Here is a 22,856-nt window from a genome sequence, read left to right on the forward strand (position 1 = left end):
CACAATTGATAGGGCTTTCAGTTAGGACAGGTAGAGGAAAAAGGATGCCATGCTAGGAGGAGACTCTATGGTGGTGGAACCAGACTTCCAGTCACCTCCAAAATTGAATGGGAGGCTTCTGGTTAGGACCTTTTGGCTCTTTGAGTGTTTAAGTTTGCTGACCCCTGTTTTATGTAGTTTTTTTTTCAATAAGAAAAGAGGGATGGAAACATAAAATATAAAACAAAAAGAGGGATGGAAACATAAAACAAAAAACCCATAGAAATGCATGGATTTGCTTAATTACCATGACATTTGCTTAACAACTGTGGTGTTTGTTAATGGCCAATAAAAAAACATAAATACATAAAATTGGGTCCGATCAGGTGGATACCTTGAATTATCATGACTTGTGATGGACCTTTGGGTTCCATTATGGTCATCAGTTGAGGAGTACCTGTATATTGTAGCTATTAACAGTAAAGAAGGTACTAGAACAGGAGAAAAAAAGGGCTGCCTGGAATCAACTTGTGTTGCTTTGTTTTGTTGAATAAAGAGAAAAACAACAGCAACCAGGATGTGCTATGTCTAAGATCAAATTTCTGAGAACCCACAAGAAGCATAACATATAGCTGAAATAAGGAACTCTCAGTGCAATGCAGCAACCATATTGGAGGCAGAGGAAATAGTATCGCTGTCTCTTCATCAAAGCAATGTTCCTGTGAATTGCTAACTTTCAGAAGTTGTGATAAATGTAATAACTCCAGCAATGGCATCAAGAGATGGTTGACAACTGGATAACGGAGAATAGGTGTCCACATGATGACAGAGTACATGATGACAGGGACAATAGATCCCTTAGTACTAAACCTCCATGCCCCAGAGACCTTCCTTTGAGGGCTGTCTTTCAAGCTGAAAGGCAGATTGTGTAGGAGAGAAATGTGAGGAAACAAATGAAAGTGCCTGTCTTCCAGAGCATACATATTTAGGGAACATGGAATAACATCCTGAACATCTTGAATTGATTTATTATCACAAGTTGTCTGAGCAAACTACAGTCCTCTTGAGTTTATCCAACCCTCATGCAACTTTCAATCAAAACAAACTAGGCCGAAGCAAGATGGGCTGTTACCCAGATCAGCTTTTACTCTCATTTTCAAATAATAGTCAAGTCATTGTACAGGAACAGTTAACACATTTGTCATGGAAAAATAACCTTCTGAGCTTTTGGGCCGAGGTAAGGGGCATTTAGTTTCAAATTGTGTTTTCATGATAATAACAGCAAAGTAGGGCCATAGAGAATTCGAGGTTTTGAGGGTTGCACTATTAGGCTAGCAGGGTTAAATCTCCACAAATGCACCCCTACCCCTTCTAGGGGAAGTCTCTTGGTGGTTTATTAGCAGTAAGAACATATTCAGAACCTTTCATTTTCATCTCATTCAGGATATTTTCTGACAGTTGCCTAAAGGATTCTCATCAATGAAATCAAAACGTACAAGGACACATTAGCAAGGACTTAACAGAGGCCCAAGTCAAACAGGAGGGATTTCATCTCAGTCTGAATGATCCAACAGTGCCTTTGATATCATATTTTGTTTCTTATTCAACAGTTATCAAGACTAATAGATTCCCCTATGGACTCTGTGGTACAGTTCAGCCTACAAAGTTTTCTTTAAAAGGCCCTGTTGGTCCTTTCCAATCCCAGAATGAATGAAGATGTAATCTTAATACATTTCCTGCAAAACAGGAACAAAATAACATCAGAAATTCTAGTTCATGCTTTAGGGGTGGGTTTAATGGGACTGGGCTGATGCTCAGTTTGAATTATAGCCAGCCCATTGCTCATTTCCCTGATTCTTGTTCTTCCTATCCATGCTGGAAGACAAGCCTCACTGGTTGGTTCCTGCATGGACCAGTTTACCAGTGTCTGCCTTTTCCTTTTAGGGATTGGTCCCTACTCACTCCTCCTCCAATCACCTCCTGCCGATTACCTCCCAAAGACCCATTAGATCCCACAGATTAGGTCTCCTCCGAATTCTATCTGCTGGCCAATATCGGCTGTCAACCACCCGGAGGAGGGCCTTCTCTGTGGCTGCTCTGGCCCTCTGGAACGATCTCCCCGTGGAGATTCGGACCCTCACCACCCTTCAGGCTTTCCGTAAAGCCATTAAGACCTGGCTGTTCCAGGAGGCCTGGGGCTGTTGAGTTCCATCCCCACTCGAATTGGTGCGCTTGTTGAGACCTTTTAAAATTGTTTTGTATTGTTGTTTGTTTCTGTTGCCTTCCCTTTTGTATTGTCCCCTCCCCTTCCCTTGGTTTTGTTAGTCGCCCTGAGTCCCTCGGGAATAGGGCGGCATACAAGTTGAATAAAACCTAAACCTATTTCCTCAGACTTTCCTATGATTTCAACTCTCAACTGGTTTCTTGCTATTGGGTAAATGGATGGGCACAGCTCCAAAGTTATTGGGTCTTCAGGCCTTACCCTTCTTATAAACTGAAGATGTTAGCAAAGTTTATATGGCTCTGGTTAAAAATGGGCTTGGAGAACTTATATTATTTGCCTCAAAAATAGGTTGGACAACAGAAGTCTGAGAGGAACCATTTTACTTTCATTGCCACAATCACCATCTAGTAATAAAGGCAGAGATGAAAGCTATGGGACAATATGTCAACACCTCTTTTTCTGATCATGTCAGACAAGTGGAAGATTTTATTGGTTGGTGTTTTTGTGTGTGACCTCCTCAATGACCAATATGGTATGAAGAGGCCAAGGGACCCTAGGCCACAGCTGACCTATTAATCCTTTGCGAGTGCTTCTCAGGGCTTTTAAGGAAACAGAAGAAGTTAATAACTAAATACATTAGAAATAATATTAATATTTCTTAAACGTTATTTCTGGTTCCTGTCACCTTTTGGAGCAATGGTTCTTGGCACGCAGAATCCGCTCCTGTGGCAGTCCAACTCCTCATTTACCACAACATTCTTTAACATATTTTTGCCCTCAAAACGTTTGTATATTTCTATTCAGGAATTTCACTGATTTGAGAGGTACCCATTCCCTCAAATAGTTCAACAGTAGAGATGCATGGAACAGCTTTTGTTCCTTTTAATGTTATAACTTCTGTATAAAATTTCCAACTTCATATTCCTTGTTTTTTGGGGAAAAGTAGTTCTAGAGTAACAGCGAAGTAAAAACAATGTACTTTAAATGAAAACATTTTTAAAGTTTTAATAACAACATTCAAACTTTTCCAGTAGCATAACTCATTGCCATCTATTTCTCCTACAGCAGCAAGAGAATCCATGAAAACTGAGAATGTTCCTTTTCTACTAGTGTTTGTACTGAGGGGGAAAAAAAAAACCTCTTTTTCAATTTTTGAACAGAATTCCTTTAGCATATTTATTTTGGCATCCCTTGACATGGATTTCAATCACAAAAACAAGGAAATGTAAGGCTCAATGAACTTGAGTTCGTCAGAAAAACTGATGGGGTTTGCAGAATGGGGACATCATGGGCAATTAGAGGACCACTAGCAAGATATATTGGGCCCCAATTTATGGGAAGATTTGTTGAACAAAAAGTATTATGAAGATATTCTCAGCGGAGACCTTCTTTTTTGGAGACTGAGAAGCAGTTATTTGGAAAGATTCCACTTGTAATCTTGAAGAAAAACAAAGCGGATAAACTTACCAGGAATCAGTAAATGGTATTTGATCCCGGATGGATCAGAGACAATGGTTATAGTGGGTTTCTGAGAGAATAAACTGTGGAATTTCTGCGAGTTAAATACAACAATAGATACAACAATAGACAACTTTGAAGTTTAGCTTTCATGGTTGGGAGTGTCTATTAATTTTTTTATAGTAGATAGATGGTAAGTCAAATTGGTTGATAATACATTTCTACAACTGTGATATTTTTTAAATGTTACACAGAAATTTTGCAAATACAGATATAAAGGTTCAGAAACTTCAGATCGGCAGTTTAACCGATAGAAAGGGATCCATAAACACTGCAGGAGAAAAATTCTGAATATATTTTGTACCTGCAGCTTTCTCCTTGATACATTTTATTTCAATGAGGCAATCAAGCAGTCTGGATAAGGTACTGAAGCTCTTTGAAGCAATGGAGCGACCAATAAATAAGGTGAGCAGTTTGAGGATGGGGATGTTCATTTGGAGGGGTACATATGCAACAAGTTTATAGTCACAGTGATTTATTTCTACCTGTAAGTCAGTTTCCTGGAGTTCATAAATCTTCCTTCAACTAAAATTCAAACACCCTCAGTACTGATGTGATGTATGCTTTACCTTCTCTTAAAGCAGAAACGCCACACACAACCTCACATAAATTGTCAGTATCCACCCAAACCTGCAACATGCTGCTTGCCTTCCTGTCAATTTACTGCAAAGAAATCATGCCAAGTTGTAAGCCTTGGCTAACTAATGTTCCATTTCATGACCAGAAAGAGTGGTAACTGTCAATGGTGAAATAAAATTGACTTATTGTTTCCAGTTTCAAAAGAGCCAGCAACAAATCTAAAAAACTAGATGTGATCTCTTTCCTCCCTCCCCACCCCCACAGACACCTGCACCCTTCTAATGTTTCACTGAGTCCTGAAAAATAAGTGCATAACTCCAGTCTCCTAATCCATGTGGCTCCAGAGACCACTGTTACATGAGAACTTAAACTGATGGGGCTGGGCGTCACAGGGGCAGCTTAATCTTTTTTAATTCAAATCAACTGAGTCCCATGTGGCGCTAGGATGATACTCTATATGCAGCAATCAGACTGACCTAGACTTCTTGTGCTTTAAATGATTAATGAAACTGCCTCTTCGTTTGTTTCTATGGTGATGTGAAACTCGACTCGCTGAAGGAATCTGCCATTCACACTGAATGAATTGAGAAAGAGGTAGCTGGGGACGTTAAAAAAAAAAAGGAGGTTGCTTGACTTAGAACATTTTCAAATGGTTTCTTCATTGCCAAAAAACCTCTTCATCCTGAAAGTTATGACTGGGAGGCATATCATTTTAAACTGGGATTATGGCAGATCAATAGATGAGTCAAGAGCTCAGGGGTTACAGAACACCTCTATCCCTGCTGAAGACATCAATAACAGAATAATGAAATAGAAACTTGTATGTGCCTGTACAAGCAGATGCACACAGATACACAAGAATGATCATGAGCAGAGGGAGGGGTTCTGATCATGTGTTTGTTACTGCCATCTTGATTTTTTTAATACCTCAATATAGTATTAAAATATTAATATGGATAACAAAAATGTGAATTTAATGAATGAATAATAAAGATAATCTGGAGTTTATGCGAAACAAGCACATTTTTATTGGGAGGATGACATTTCCAAGACTAGAGCCCTAACCCTATCCTGACAAGGTGGGGAAGCAAACACGTTACAGAGGGTTTTTTTTTATCATCCTTTCTCTCTGTTGATTCTTCCTTTTTGGGTCGGCCTTCATTCGTACAGAATTTTCTTCCTCTTTAAAACACTTGAAAGCAACATTATTCCATTTTCGGATGGGCATTTATGAAATCGTTCTGAAATGATAACAATAACAAAATTGAACTTATCACTTCCGCAATATGAATATCAACAGTTATCTTTTCCATATTAAATTAGCCACTAAGCATTAAATTTTATTTATTAGATTTTTTTAAGTTCCTCCTTTATCACTTTGTAAGTAACTCATGCCAGTGAACTTACACAATACACTCTCCTCTTCCTATTTTCCCCACACAACTATCCTGTCAGGTGAGTTGGACTCAGCAGCGCCAGATATTTTTATTCAGGTTATATGAGGGACCACCCTTTCCTGCTACTGTTACATCTATCCATCCTATCAGGTCCAGCAGAAGAGGCTTATTGTGCAACCCATGTATGAAAGTGTTCCATCTGTGGAGATCTTGGAGGTGAGATTTTTCAGCCATGCCACCTGTCCTGTGGACCATCATTTCTCTTTGTGCTTTCCAGAAATCTCTCAAATGTGGTTTTTTTCAACAAGTATAGAGATTCTCTGGTAATAGAGAGACTGCATACTTATTATGCTTTTATATACACACCATCTCTCTCATGGCCTTGTTTTATCCATGTTTATTGTTTTAATAGGCTTGCAAAATGTTTTAATCCTTGATTTTATTGTACACCATCCAGAGTCATATGTGGACAGCCATATAAATATGATAAAATAAATTCAAATTGATTATATTTTTGAGACCAGCATTAAAGGAAGAATTATTTTATTTTCTTTAACCATTTTTCAAAAAATATTTTCAATATTTTTTAAAATTCCTCCTTATTTACACTTACACCTTGAAATGGGATGGATTAATGTATTTAATTAGACAAATATATTCATATTCAATTATCAGCAAAATAGAGATGAATAAACTTGGAGTTTAAAATGCTGAGTTGCTTAATAAATTAGATTAATTGATTTAGCCTGATGTTTAGTTATTTTTTTAACTAAAAAGTATTCCAGATTAACCAATGGCAATTCTTTAAAAAAAACAAACAAACCCTATAATCCTGCATGTTTCGAACAACCCTTGGGTTGCTACTAGAAATCTACCTTGGAATGAGCAATAGAATACATGAGCCTCACCTCTCAATTTAATGTAGTAACTGAAAAGGTATTTCTTCTTTCAAAAGTTTCATTCTGAGCTCACTGGTGAACCCAATTTATATCCTTTGATGTTGCTCCTGACAACATCAGTTACAGTACAAGTTTAGGATTTACACTCAGCGATCCAGAGACATTTTGGTTTCTGAACCCCCTAATCATAAAATACTGAAAAAGACATGAAGGGAGAATGCAAATATTTAATTTTAGGTAAAGGAAAAATAGCAAGTGTCTAAATTTGAGACTCATTTCCTTTTTTCGCCAATTGATGCTATTAGTCCCAAAATGTAGGAGCAGAAGAAGTCCATACATCTTAAACTTAATGTCAAGTGCAGGAAATCTGGACAGTTCAAATCAATATAAAGGTTAATTATAAGCTTAAACTCTCTACAAGAATCTGAACTACTAATGGTCGAAACAAATTGGCAGTAGAGTCAGTGGAATTCAAGGGGAGGCTGGACTTAGATTTCTTGTGGGAGTGAAGGGATTTGCAACTGATGATGAGTTTGACCCTTCCATCAAGCTCAGTCTGGTCATCTCCTACACTTGATAACATTTGAGGAACACTGCCATACAGTAATTCTCACAATGCCCCGCATCAATTTTATGTCCTGCAGCTATTGCACAAATGTTGAAAAGGATGTTAACATACACACCAAGCTTAATCAATCATGTCTACTAATGGTATGTAAGGGTCTATACTATTGCAATGGTATTTGTAAAATATAATAGTCTGTAAATAGACCAATTAAAACCAATGGAGTTTAAACATTTGTGACCTATGTAAGTATAATGAACTTCAATGGCTGTTCTGTGAACTATGGCTTAAGTATGGAGACACACTTACACAGCCATACATAATTTTATGAAGATGAATGCACATTAAATCATGATCCCAAAATGCTATGTCTATGTGAAAAAGTCCCCTTAGCAAATTGCCTGTCAATTTTCAAAGCCAGGCCCTTTGAGTTGTAGCTGTGGGAATATCAGTAACACAAAGATTGCTTCTTAAAAGCCAGAATGATTTGCTCCCTACATCTCCATGTATCACGTTAAAAAAAAGAAAAGAAATACTGTTCTGTTATTGTCACTTCTCACAGCTGAATCTGAATACCCCTCCCCACCCAGGTTTCTTGCTGACTGACAATGTCATACAATTTTTCTTCCATATGTGCAAAATTACCAATATCAGAAACTGATCTCTCAAAGAAAATAAAATTCAAAGAAAAAAATCAGCAGGGCCCCGCTCTTGATTCTCTGTATGCTATTCCCTTTATGCTATCAGAAACAAAACACTTTTCAGGGCTTAAAGCAGAATGATTACAATATTATTTATTAGTAAGTGCATTTTCTGTTCCAGTGGCATCCAGGGGCAGGATGAAAGCATCAAGATAGCAGTCACGGCAGCACAGTCAAAGATCTACCCCTTCAGACATGCATGCAAATTGTGGCCAATTGTATTAAAGCATGCTGGGTAAAAATATCCCTACTATAAAGGACAGTCACATGAGGCTGCTAGATCAGAATGAAGCCCTCCTTTCTATGCCTGAGAAAATATAAGCACAGGTAATGGACTTTGTTTACATTTCGCCAGAGAGAAGAAAATCCCTGCCAGTCTTACCGCAGCATGCATAGTTCAGAAACTCCCTCTCAAGTTAGTAGAGAAAATCTTGGTCATGTTTCCAGGCCAGAGCATTCCAACACGTGAAGGTGAAGCCATGCAGTCTCCTCCCAAGCTGTTTTCTCATCCTCTTCCAAGGACTCCTAGTCTCTTCAGAGGTGGGTTGCTGCTGGTTCGCCAAACTGATAGTGGAATTCAAGCCTGGGTTGTAGAACCGACAGTGACCCAGGCCTGACACGCCCCCGAACTGGTTCCCTCGCCGCCGCTGATGTTGCCACACATATTGGATTTTAGTGACTGCGCATGCGTGCAGAACAATTTCCATTGAACAGCATACACATGCACAGCATGTGTCTTGGCGTATTGCACATGGGTTGTGAACCAATAGTAAAACCGGCAGCAACCCACCCCGAGTCTCTTCTAAAGATTCTACAAAGCTTGCAGAATCCAATTTGGGTGAGTCGCCGGGACCAGAGGTTTAGTCTTCTGAGTTATTGGACTTGTGCTGGAGTCCATTTTCCAGGAACTTCTCTCTAGCAGAGTGTGTGCTTTGGGCTATTCTGTGTATGGCATTTATATAGTGCCTGGTTGTGTGTGTCAGTTTGGAAAACTAACCCTCTGGTCTCAGTGACTGACCCATTAGGATACTGCAACATTATCTTGGGACACATATATTTGCCTTCATTTGTCTGTAAAGTTTGTTTAATGAGACAGAAAAGTCATGGATGCGCTCAGTTTTACATTATGTTGAGAACTTAATATACTCATTGTCTTAAGAAACTTCATTGGAAGATGTCCATTACAACTCTTTCATAACAAGAATTTCATGCGAGTTTGATATATTTTGAATTCATGCAAATAGTTTTTGTGTTGTTTTTCAAAATCAGATAACTTTTAAAGACAATCTGTTTGCCTTTGTAAGCACAACAAAGCAAACACAAATGTGTGGATATCTCAAGTAAGTGAAAACTTGAAAAGGATGTTAACACACCCAACAAGTGCAGATTCTTTTCAGGACAGCACTGGCTTATACAAATGTGTAGAATTTTTAGCTTGTAGACGTATCCCCTACTGAGGCATGCAAAGTACCCATTTATAATGACCAAGATGTCTAATTGGATTACTATTATCGGAAAGCCATCTGAAGCTAACAAACCAGATAATAAGTTCCAGAAGCTGGTACAGCATGTAGGATCAACACAATTTTACTTGCAAACTCTGAAAAGTTCAAATCAATGTGGTATGAGTCACAGCACAGTATTTACCCCTTATACACATTCCACCCTATGAAGAAAAGGTCTTCAAGCAGGCAGCTAAGCCTTCTAAGAAAGGGAAATCAGTTCTCTGAAAAAATGCCCTCTCAGAATATAAAAAGACTCTGCAAAGCTATAAACGTATAGTAACTAGTTCTATTACTTTTCTGTTGCTCTCCACCACTTCAGGTGAGACTAGCAGTATTCTAAGACAGTGGTTGAGTACACAAGGGATTGTCTGAAGCCCATCAAGTGAGATTGATCCAGACAAGACAAAAAGGTATTACAAGTGATGTTCATGTTGACTGCAATATGGGACATTTCTGCCCCATAAGGGCCAAATGTTATATTTCTTTTGGTCTGTGTTTGTCACTAAGGGCACCTATAACCTCTGGTCAACTAGTTTTGAAACTAGCAGTGATCCTACTGGAACACAGACTTACCATCTGTGTTCTAGGAATCTCAAAATTAATGATTGTAATGGGATGGGGTTGCCTTGGAAGTCACAGCTTGTTTGGAAATTATGATTTGTTTAGGATATAAATCATCTTTTTAAATAACTGGGATAGAGAATGATGATTCTGCATCAACTATATTTTCTTTTGGTTCATTTCCAAGCTTAAATCAAGATTCCTCCTTTAATATTTTTTTTCAGCCTTTCATGGTTGAGAAACTGCATAGAAAGACAGTCATGGCATATGCACATTAATATGACTACTAGCATTGATAGTAGAATATTGTCTCCAAAATGTTCTTATAGCATCTACCTTAATATTCAGAACAAATTGAAGCCTTCTTAAACATCCAGATATAATAAACTACTTGTAGTAGTAGTATTAATAATAATCATAATAACAATAATGTGATTGAAGGATTATATAGCAAAGGACGATGCTTAAATAAGTGTTGCATAATTTAATCTCTATATGGACATTAATATTTTGCCAACCAGGATGGAAGTCAGGGATTTGAAAGCTACACATTTGAAAGGTGCTCCAGTTGGGAAAGTCCACTTAGATACACTAGCATTCCAACCTAATTATACAAGTTAAGTGTATGTTCCTTTTTTGAATTTTTAAGATATTTGAATACTCCCTTCAGATCTTGTTATTCTTCTTTTCTATGATGATGGTAAAATTTAAGTTACATACAGAATATTACTTGAAATTTGAATATTTTATAAAGAGGGCATTTTGGCATCTATCTTACAAAGTTCCTCTGAGGATTTCAGATTCTCTGGAAGTAGTTGTATAAACATGAAAAACCAGGTCCTTGGAGAATATGATGTGGCACACCATTTTGTCATTCAATAAACTCAAATAGTTCACAATTAATGAGTGGTGAACTAAGATTAAACAAGAACATCAACAAACTTTTAGAAATATCATTTGTTTTGACTGTCCTAATTTTGAAGGGAGGGCTCTTGTATGGAAAAGCAGCATCAGTGTTTTATATCTCCCCTTTTGTGAACAGACAACATCATGGTTATCACTTAGATAGTATCTAGTGTAAAGTAACATGATCCACTTTACCATATTTGAATCACAGCATTGTGGCTCCTTGGATTTCATTACAAATACTATAACTATGCATTGACTAGAAAAAGGATTAATTGGTGTCGAAAGGATGTTTTTACTTATTTGAGATGTTGATTTCATCCCTATACATATAATTTAATTAAATCGTCCTGTTCTATTGAAATACTTACCAAATGTTGAGTTATTGCCTACTATCAATTGTGATTCATCTTCATATGTACTATCCCACATCTGCACTTTTGCAATGCATTCTACATCGGATTGCCTTTAAAGATGGTCCAAAATGCAGTTACCCATCCACTAACTGGAAACAACAATTTTAGCAGTGTAATATCGAAGTTCCAGTTGCTTCAGCTACCAATGTGCTTCCAGGTCCTCTTCAAAGTGCTGGTTATCTCTATAAAGCCTTATACGGCTCTGGTCCTGGATCCCAGCAAGCAGGCCTAGGTTTGTCTTATCTTATGGGCTTGTCTTGTCTTATGGTCCTATGGTCTTCCTAAGTGCCTGCACTCACTGCTATGCCCTTGCCTTTTGAGATCTGTAGCACCCTTTGGGCCTTTTGGAAGGCACCTCATTTGTTCAATAATCTGTTTCAGGCGATCAAGAGGTTTCCCAGAGAGGTGAAAAAAAAGTGCAAGGTTTTCCTCTTTTCCAATGGGCAGGAAGCAGGAGGGAAATCTGGGATCCCTCACCATCTCTAGTTCCTTTCTCTTTCCCTCCCTTTCTGCCACAACACTATAGCACTATCCATAGCAGCCCAATTTCATGCATAATTTTGCTGGCCTTGTTTTACAGGTGCAACAAGAAGTATCTCATGGGGCCAGTGGTTGTTCAAAGTGAGTTTGGGAGAAAGTTCTTAATGATAAACTTATTAACAATGCTTCCTCCCCCTCATTAAACCACATGGCTTCACTTCTGTTAGCTTTCTTTTTGCAATATGTACAAGTTATTTAGATGCTTTGTAGAAAATCTTTTTAGATACATGTAAGAAATTCATAGCAATTTGATAACAAATACATACATTTAAACAGCACAGACCTGAATAATGTAGCAATTGTATAACCAAGGTTTTGTATTGGAATAATCTGTTCAACACTGCAGACAAGCAATGCAGCCAGATATTTCAAAACAATGAGGAAAGCATTTTATTTTGTCCTAAGGAAAAAGAGATAAAGAACATCTTTAAAGACCAAGCTTTTAATTTTACCCTTCTAATGTGCAGGAGTATCGTTACATCTTTAGGAAGGGGATTAACAAATCTTAATAAAATGGATCCAAACTATATAAGCAATATCAAGTATCAAATCAACTAAGCAGCTGACTAGATTTAGGAAAGCAACCTGTTTTTGCAATCTTGCAATCTGGTTTCTGGGAGCCAGTAGCTCAGTGGCTAAGACGCTGAGCTTGTTGATCAGAAAGATCAGCAGTTCAAAGGTTTGAATCCCTAGCACCGTGTAATGGCATGAGCTTGTGTTACTTGTCCCACCTTCTGCCAACCTAGCAGTTCGAAAGCATGCAAAATGCAAGTAGAAAAATAGGAACCATCTTTAGTGGGAAGGTAACAGCGTTCTGTGTACCTTCAGTGTTTAGTCATGATAGATGTCTTCGGACAGTGCTGGCTCTTTGGCTTTGAAACAGAAATGAGCACCACCCCCTACAGTTGGGAACAACTAACACATATGTGCGAAGGGAACCTTTATCTTTACCTTTAACCTGGTTTCACAACTGTGCTTCAGTAATTAAAGCAACCCTGTCTTCTATTTTCCCATTGTATCTCCTCTTCTGTGGTGTGGAGTTAGGAGAAGAGATATTCTGAAATGAATGGATAGCAGAGATGGTCATTAACCATAAAAAGGCAACAGTGCTGGAAAAATCAAGTTAAAAACATGGTGTCAGCCAAACCTGTATGCACAAGGACTTCTACAATTATGGTACAAAATGCCACACAGAAGTTGCCACTTCTCAGTTGCTTCTCTATATCTTTTTTTTAAGTGCAGATTTCTCAAAGCAGGAGTTCCTTCTCTTATAACATGATGAAGATTGTGGTAAAATAAATAAATAAATAAATAAATAGGCAAAGCATTATAATTATTAGACATTCAAAAGCAGTTGAAAGAGGGCCAAGCTTCAATGCATAGAATAGTGACAGTGACAAAGGAGTTATGTGTTCCATTTTTGCTGACAGAAATTCTGCAAACCTAACTCTGTTAGGACAGTCAGGAAATGCTCTCTAGAAAGAGGCATTTCAAAGATTGGCAAGGATAAACCAGCTTCCCATAGGTTCATTCTGGCTCCCTATATCAGCCTGGAGCCAGCAGAGTTGATTTTCCTCCATTTCCCCCCTCGATAGGAGGCAGGGAGCAATAAAGGACACGCCAACTTCTGACAGAATGCAAAATGATCCTGAAACTACTATTTCAGCCTGCAGTTGTTAAACAGGTGGAAGACTCTTGGGGTTTTCCCCTTTACTTATCCACCATGAAGTTTTACAATGGAATTTAGAACACACTTGCATTTTCAGCAAATAGAGTGTCAATACAGTGGTGTAAATGTGTACCTTAGAATAAGTCTTAAAAGCCCTTGAATTGTTAAACTTTTCTAAAATGTGCATCTGTGGATAGTATCACTAAAAGCAAGTCTGAGGGATAAAAATGAGTGATGACCCTTTTTGCTATAAACCATGGAATTCATCCTCCAGTGTTGTTTATAAATATGAGGTGGGTGATTGGCTTAGAAACCTCTGTGCATTTCAAGGCCTCAATTTAGATAACGGGACACTTTTTAACATAGACATCAATCACTGACCCAAGAGGCTGTGTGATTAATCAAGCACTGTTTGGGTTGAGGCCAATATTCGTGTTGTCTTTTGCACTTGAGAGTTGAACAAAGAAGGCTGGAAGAGATTACATAGAATGGACTGGGATGACATATTAGACCAGATCTCCAAACAGAAAATGAGAAAAGGGTGAATTCTCTTTAACCACATCCTGCTTACATGTTGCATGCTTGCATAAAAAAAGAAAATTTTAGAACCAATTTCAAATATTCTGTTGATGCGACTCAAAAGACTATGGTCCTAGATTTGCAGGCTCCACTTCACACCATTCTACTTCTTTATTGTCATCAATTATAGCCCTGCTATCCTATTAATATTTATACTTATGTACACAAGTACATGCAAAAGTGTGCATTGGAACAAAGTGACAATTATTTGGTACAGAAGTCTGGGACACATTTTCAGATATTAGTTTATGAGTTACTTGTCTGGAGATAATCAGGAGAGAGGAAAGTTGGAGATCTCTATGAAGCCCCATTCAATTCTAGTCACATTAAAAAGAAGTTTTAATATGGGATATAGACAAGTTCATGAAGGATTTGGGTATGTATTGTACTGTACTGTATTGTATTGAACTGAACTGTTTTCTATATTTCCAATCACAGGTAGCAGGGTTGAAATACCAACTGCTGGGGAGTAATTCTTGAAGAAGGCGATACACATCTACACTGTGCAAACTTCTTGGTTGCCTCTAGGAGACATTGCATGGTGGACCTCTTCATGGTCTTTCTGTAATGTATACCTGCTTTGTTCTACAAAGTTTCCCATTCCACGTTTTATTTATTCCCTTTGTATGTGGTTGGAATATCAACAATAATCAATGTGTTTCTTCCATTGTCTTCTGAAGTTTTATAACATAAGCCTCTAGCCTCTAAACAAAGTTGTTGAGATAACTCACTTTACAGAGAATTATGTGAAAGCATGTTTTTTATTATGAAGATCAGACAAAGAAATTTCCTGACCCATTAGAACCTTTGTTTTATCTGCAAATGTTAATCTCATTGAAAGCACACTAATAGCATGCTAAATTAGGTAATGCATTAATTGGTTAATAAGCTAAAACAGACCTGAATCCACTAAACAAATGTAATGTACTCTTTGAAGTCTCTGGTTTTAATGCCTTTAAGATTATCCAGCACTATTTCCCCTCCTGAATAACGTAGAATTTATTAAAATTGTTAAATATGATGCTGCTTGTGTATGTTTGCGTGTGAATGTGTTTTTTTTCTTCAAAATATTCTAAGGGAATGCTTATTCTTCATTATAACTGAATTAAAGAACCAACTTTGATACAGCCAATATACTGTATAGATGAAAAGGTAATTAAAAACACTTCTTCAGTTTGAAATTAGCATCTTAACATGCTTGGATTTAAAGATTTTAAGTTTTATTAATATGTATGCACTTTATAGGGACGCAGTGGCTCAGTGGCTAAAGGCGCTCAGCTTGTCGATTAGAAAGGTCAGCAGTTCAGCAGTTCGAATCCCTAGTGCTGCATAACCGATTGAGCTTCTGTTACTTGCCTCAATAGTTAGAAAGCACATAAAAATGCAAGTAGAAAAATAGGGACCACCTTTGGTGGGAAGGTAACAGCATTCTGTGCACATTCGGTATTTAGTAATGCCGGCCACATGACCATGGAGACGTTGGACAGTGCTGGTTCTTCAGCTTTGAAATGGAAATGAGCACCACCTATATGTATTTTATTGTTCTGCCTTCTGGCCCAAAGTTGTAATAATGGTTTTGATTTAAAGAGCCAGAAATGGCAGATAAATAAAGGGACTACTAGACAACACTTGTCAAAAAGTGGGGATGAGGAGCAATTCACCACCCAAGAAATAAACAGATTTGCATAAAATGAGATATATAGGTGAAGGATTACATAAAAATCAACATTGTAATTTTAATCAGAGATACTATTTGGGATCCCGGGTTCCAAGCAATCCTTAAAAGCCTTAGTCATGGCTCCAGAGCTCTTCCAAAGTTGTCATCAAGTTGTAATTTTTAACTGAATAGAAGGGAGAAATTAGGGATGTTTCCAAATCCAGATCACCCTTATTTATTTTATTTATACGATTTATAGGCCACCCAATCCCAGAGGACTCTGGGCGGGAGTCCTCGGGGACTTAGTGCCTAGATTGTGGAATTCAGCAGAGATATCTTTATTGGCTGTAACCAATAGTCTTACCAAAGAAAACAAGCTTAAAACAACATTCACAATCTAGATAACAGTTTAGCAAACTGTGAATTTATGTTATTTATTAATTAATTCAGTTAGGTACCATAAAAAATCATCCAGTTCATGGCTGTTTATTTTTGCAAAAGACTTTAAAGTAAAACTATCAGTGCAATTTTAGCACTAGAGATGTAAAAATATCCACTGTAGTCACACTAACAGCACCAATCCTGCTCTGGTCAATATCAAAAGTGTCCCCTTGATTCAGACCTGGCTCTCTATGATAGAGGTCCAATCTACTTTTCTTTCTTGGGCTCCCCAAAGTCAAAGAGATATTCTATCAGGTTCCAGAAGGAAAGATATATTATGCCGGTTTGGGAAAACTGGCAGACACACATTTTTGCATCTTTCTTTTGTTTTGATGTGACTGTGATATCATTGGGATTTTTTTGGTCATTAATTATTTTGAGAGAAATGTTTATGATAATCATGATTTATGCACACTCAGAGCCTTCAAGAATGGATAACACACAGACACACACATTTTTTAAAAAAAAAACCCAAATACTAAATGGCCTGCAGAATAGTTCAGTTTTGGTGGCTTTCTGAAAAGATGGCAGTGTCTAATCTCTGATATTCCAACAAGTGAGAGATTCCACTGATTATATCTCTTGTTGGCAGGGTATTCCCAGCCTTCCCAAATGGAATAAGCAAACTGGAGGTGTCAATCTCTCACAAATGATTACATTTAGGGATGTGAAGGATTGCATGTAATATAATGAAATGAAATCCTATTCCATCACAGCCACACTTAGAGAAACTTTAGCTCTGCTCATTTGCTACATTTGCAAACTGATCATTCAAATACTGCCAGGTGTTAGTTATTTCAGAAAACAGCTGAAGAGAGCTTTCAGCAAGAGGCTAGGAAACGGAAGTGGAATTCTTGAGAAGGGAAAGAGAAAACCAAAATAAATTAGCAGAAGAAACTGAGTATTTCATGTATATGCCTAGTGATGTACACACAAGCTGACTTGTAAAGGGCAGAACCACCCATAGGATCAGGGGTGGGTTCCAGTTTATTTTACTGCCGGGTCACTCAGGGACGCACTTCAAGCACGCGGATGCTTGGCACGCATGCACACTTAATGCATACTATGCGTGCATGCTCAGAAGTAAGAAAAAAACAAAATGGCGCCACCTATAGAACCAGTTCGGATGCGTGTCCAGCTGAGTTACTACCAACTCAGCCAAACTTGTACAAACCAGTAGGAATCCACCTCTGCATAGGATCCTTTCAAGTACTGAATGTCAGTTGGACAAGAACAGTTTTTTACAGTTATTATAATGGTCATTTCTTATAACCCAAGGGATTCCTAAATTTGGACCATGGGTGCAAAGGAGGAAGAATTCTTTAGAATCCTTGTTTTGGGTCATTGCCTGCCTAACTTGTTTGCTGTATTTAGAATCAGAATATTTATCCCAATATTGAAAACTGCATAATTTTCTCCCTAGTATAGTCATGAGGAACCTGTAGGGCAATAATGGAAAGTTGTCCCTTTCTTAACCACAATAATTCCAGATTTATGAAATATATGTTGTGAAGTCAAGGAACAAGTGCCACACTAAGATGTGCATCACAATGTTACCCACAAGTACAGAAGTGATGAAATTTGCATCATGATGTATGTTTACTCATTTTTCCCATTGTCCTCACCTACTGCAAATGTCTACATTTTAACCATGAAATCCCTGGGATTGTTTGGGATTAAAGCAACTCTCTCCCCCTGGTCAGCTGTTTCATCTGAACAGCTGACCAAGACTTTTATTGCCCCTTCTCTCTTTCAAGACAGAAATGATGACTTAGGGGGGGGGGTTCCACAAAAACAAACCTTTTCTGAAAATTTGATTTCTATCAATTTAATTTTAAATTGTTTTAAATAATTTTAAATAATTTCTGCCTTTTAGTTTTCTTTTCAAATTAGCCATAAAAGCAGAAAGTGATTGGGAGTGTACATTCTCTAATGACTGATGACTTTTTTTCAATTTGGGAAGGAGAAACCTGAGAAATGGTAGTTTAGTGGGTCATTTCTACCACACATACACAGCCAAAGTAGGTTTTGATAGAATAGCCACTTCCCAAAATGATAAACAGAGCTTACCATCTCGTCAGCCACTTGTTCATCTTTAACAGGAAAAGACATCAAGTCTGTTCTAGCACCAAACACTTTTTCTTCCAGTGAACTACTAGCTCAAATAGTGGAATGTAACCAGGGGTGAAAGCCACTTATCTTTGCTACCGGTTCGATAGATAGGCAAACAGCGAGGGGTGGGTGGGTGGGGAAATCTACTGTGCCACAGCTGATCAGTCATAGCTGATCACTGGAAAAACCGGTTCGCCTGAACGGGTAAGCATTTTTTTTTACTACCAGTTCGGGCAAATGGATAGCATTTTTACTACCAGTCCGAACAGGTAGCATTTCACCCCTGAATGAAACAAAAAACAGGGGTTGCTTATTGATTGGTTAATAAACACTGTTAACATTCTTTATACATCTGCTGTATGTATATGTATATGGCTTAAACAGAACTGTTTTGTAGGCTAACAGTAGTTAATTAACTACAGCAGTAGTTCCCGAGTTACTGATCTTTTTATAAAGGGATATTTGATTGGTCTGAACATTACTGATTTTCTTCTCTGTCATTGTTGCTATTCTTCATGCATATACAGTATGTGTATTGTCTATGGAGATTCTCAATCATCCGGGTCATGGTTGTCCCAAAGGTGCTTTTCAAAAGGCAACTGGACTTCTTTGATTCCCCCTCCCCCTGAAAATGTTTCGTCTGTCACCCAAGAAGCTTCTTCAGTTCTGAATTGAGGAACTGAATAAACTTCTTGGATAAGAAGAGACATGTGCCTTTTGAAAAGCACCTTTGGGAGAGTATGTGCATTATGAAAGGACTAATATGTCAGCTTATTACTGTAAATATGCCTGGATTTGCACTGCCTCCATGTTGATGACAAAACTGTTTGGAAATCTGAATATGGCTTGATTTCACTCCAACCCCCTGGTCATTTTTGTTACACTTTTCTTGTATAAAGTGTGTGCATTATGAAATGACTATTGAATATATTGGGTTACTTCTAACTAAATCTGCCCAGATTTGTATTGCCTCCATGTTGGTGAAAAAAAACTCCATGGTTTATCTCACATGAAATCAGTATTCTCACTTTGGAACCCCAGAAATATACAAGGAAACTGACTCCTCCAAGTGGAGTGATTGATTTCTCTTGCAGGCACAGCAAGAATGACCCTGAAAGTACAGAACCCTCCAGCCATACAGGAAGTGCCCTCTAGAGCCCAGCAAATTGCCAACCTGCAAGGGCTTTTCCTCCATGTGTCAGCATTCAAAATATCATACAGAATTAAATCAGAGTCCAAGGCAGAGATATCCTTAACGTTCCAATTTAATAAGACAGACATGTTGGCAATGAACTGTGGAATCCCAAATCTGAAAACTTCCTGGGATTCCACCCAGAAGAAAGTTCATGATTCTATCCCCACACCCATAAATCCATCACATGGTCCAATCTTCATCGGCCATGCTGGCATCTCCACCCAGCTGGTTCCGGTCAGGTGCAGAGGTGTGGAGACAAAAGATGACCTTAGCTTCTAGAAAGGAATGACAACAACACATTCCACAATTCTACTCCTTTCTATCCCCCCTGCCAATTACTACACTAATGAAACGGCATAGTGAAATAATAGAAAGTATGGCAGGCCAAAGATCCTAAAAGGAACATAACTACAGGCCTGATACCATGTTCACTAGCATGATAGTGTGGAAGATCTAGTGGCGGGTTTCAGCCAGTTCACACCTATTCGGGAGAACCGGTTGTTAACTTTCTAAGCAGTTCGGAATTTCCCCCTACTTTTCAGGGCTAATCCTCTAAGGGAGGCAGGAAGGAAACATTCTGGTGTTGTTTCTAGCCTAATCTTTATTGCCCTGCTTACAGAAACTGCCTCTCCGGTTAACCCTTATTTCATTGTAACAGCTAAGGTGAGGCGCCCATCAACATGAGTGATGTTGAGCTGGTCACGCCCACCCAATCACATGACACCGAGCCATGCCCACCCAGCTGGCCATTAGGGCAAAGAACCAGTTGTTAAATTGTTTGAATCCCACTACTGGGAAGATCTAATACTGAAATAGCAAGAAAAACAGTACTTTCAAACCAGATTATGTTTAAACTGGCTTCAGCATATTTCAGGAAAGGCTGGCATCCAGATGGAAGTTTTCTTGTGAGGACATACTGTATCCTCAGCTAATAGTTAATGAGGTAATTTTCTGCAGCAGCCGCTGCTGGCAAGATATATAGATGAACTCTTCCAAACTTTTGGTCAATTCCAGCATATCCCTAATTTGTTACTTCGCTTTGTCTTGCAGAGAGTGACAGCTCTACCAAAACACAGTAAAATCTTCCAGGCCTTTTAATAAAAAGAGCGCTCAATAATAATCTAAAATATTTTTAATGCAAACATGAATATAGTATAGGACAGTGTTTCTCAACCTTGGCGACTTTAAGTCCTGTGGACTTCAACTCCCAGAATCCCCTAGCCAGCTCTGCAACTCCACAGGACTTAAAGTCGCCAAGGTTGAGAAACACTGGTATAGGATTTCAGTGCATGAGAGACAGTTAATCTGCTACTCAGAATGCAAAGCCTAGCAAATACTTTGATGCCATCTGCAGCAATTCCTTTAATGTTATGCTCACCTTTTATCAAAGCAGTGTAATGAATCAAAATGTGCAAAAATATAATAAAGAAGAAAAATAGAATAACTGAAAAAATTGGATGAGGGGCAGGGGAACAGGAGATGGGTAAGGGGAGGATGAGAAGGAGGAAGAGGAGTAGTATAATGTGGGGCTCTCATGATGTGTGTAATTTTTTTGTTGACAGTGTATCTTTTTGGTAGCATGCTGACAGTTTCACCTAAAAAAATGCTATAAAAGATAGAGAATGCAGGATTTTAGCTGTTGCTGTTAATCCTAGATCCCTGGTAACTTCTACTTCCTCCCACAAATGTGGAGGAATGCAAACGACGTCACAGAGGCCACTCTGAGTTGTGAGAGTAGGAAGCATAATCTGTGCAGAACTCCTGGTTTCCCCTTCCTTTTGGAAGACAGTTCACTAGAGTTCATTAGATATTTCTTTTGACATTTTTGAAGATACACAAGTAGTATTAGCATTCAGAGCATGAAACAGATCTTCAGCTCCCAGGGACTTCCATTTATACCTCCACTTCCTCTTTTAATGTGCAATTTCTTCCCATGAAGGTCTTCCTTAGAACAGTCCCCACCACTTGGCGGTGCAAAGGCATTTGCTTCCTTTCTTACCTTACCTGAAATAGGTGGTTCAGATCTTCCAACCCATTCCCTACATCAGGTTTCTACCATACCATTTTTTTTCTGGGCTAAGAGAAGGGCTGCACTACACTCTGACAAGAGCAGAGATTAATATATGTTTGAATGCAATTACAAGTGACCTTTCCTTGCTCTAGAGCAGTGTTTTTCAATTCTGGCAACTTTACGATGTGACGACTTCAAATGGCTGGCTGGGGAATTCTGGGAGTTGAATTCCACACATTGAATTCCGCCAAGTTTGAGAAACCCTGGTCTAGAGACTATGTTTTTTTTCCCCATTGAGTGGCATGGCAGGAGTATACTACAAATTAGATGTGGCTAAAAGCAAGATGTGGCTTGAACCAGATCAAAAGACTGACGCCATTCCAGAAAGTCTATAGGGAGATGCCTGTATAACTTTATGAAGAGGCTTCAGAAGCTACAGTCAGTACCAGAATGTATTACATTACATCGCTTTCTGAGGCTTTAAATCCCAGGGAAGAAAGGAAACAATAGCCCAGACAGAAATTTTAGGTCTTCTGGCAAATTGCCCAGCTAGCCACAAAACATTTCCCGTTATTCAGAAGGAATAGAGCAACATATGTAAAGACTTTTCTCTATAAGGTTGAGACAGCTTTGCTCCCAATTGAAGTCAGCCCATTTGGGATAGGAGCTTCAGTTTTCCCTAGTCATAGCAGCTCGTGAATAAGTTGGAGACAGTCATTGTTTTGTGGAAACATGGGTGAAGGAGTGCTTCCGTGATCCCATAGAACAGTGATGGCTAACCTTTTTGTATGCATGCGTGCCCACACCCTTAGTACGTCCCGCTCCCCCCGCTCCCCTGCACATGCACATGGCCCCCCTGCGCACTCCCCCCACCCCTGTGCATGCACCCTGCGTACTCTCCTTGCCCCTATGCAATCCCCTGCGCACATGCATGAGCAAACCGATAGTAAAAATAATGGAGCCCACCACTGGTTCTCCACCTTATTTATAAAAATAATAAAAGTGGGATGCAAACAAACCAACAAATATTATCCATTCCAAGTATGTCTTTATTTATATTTATTTATATCCCACCTTTATTATTTTATAAATAACTCAAGGTGGCAACCATATCTAAACATATCCTTCATCCTCCTATTTTCTCCACAACAAGAAATCTGTGTAGCAAGTTGGAAGAAAGAGAGAGAAACTGGCTGAGGGTTTATCCGGTGATATTTCATGCCTAAAGTGAGACTAGAACTCACAGTCTCCTGGTTTCTAACCCAGCTCTTTAAACACTATCAACACTATATTTACAAATTATTTCAGCCCTAAGAAGAGCCTTGTGGTGGTTTACAGCCATAAATATATATCACAATATTATAAAGATTATATACAATTAACAAAACTTTAAAAATCACTT

Source organism: Thamnophis elegans, chromosome 4 (assembly GCF_009769535.1).
Source record: "Thamnophis elegans isolate rThaEle1 chromosome 4, rThaEle1.pri, whole genome shotgun sequence".
Lineage (NCBI taxonomy): Eukaryota > Metazoa > Chordata > Lepidosauria > Squamata > Colubridae > Thamnophis > Thamnophis elegans.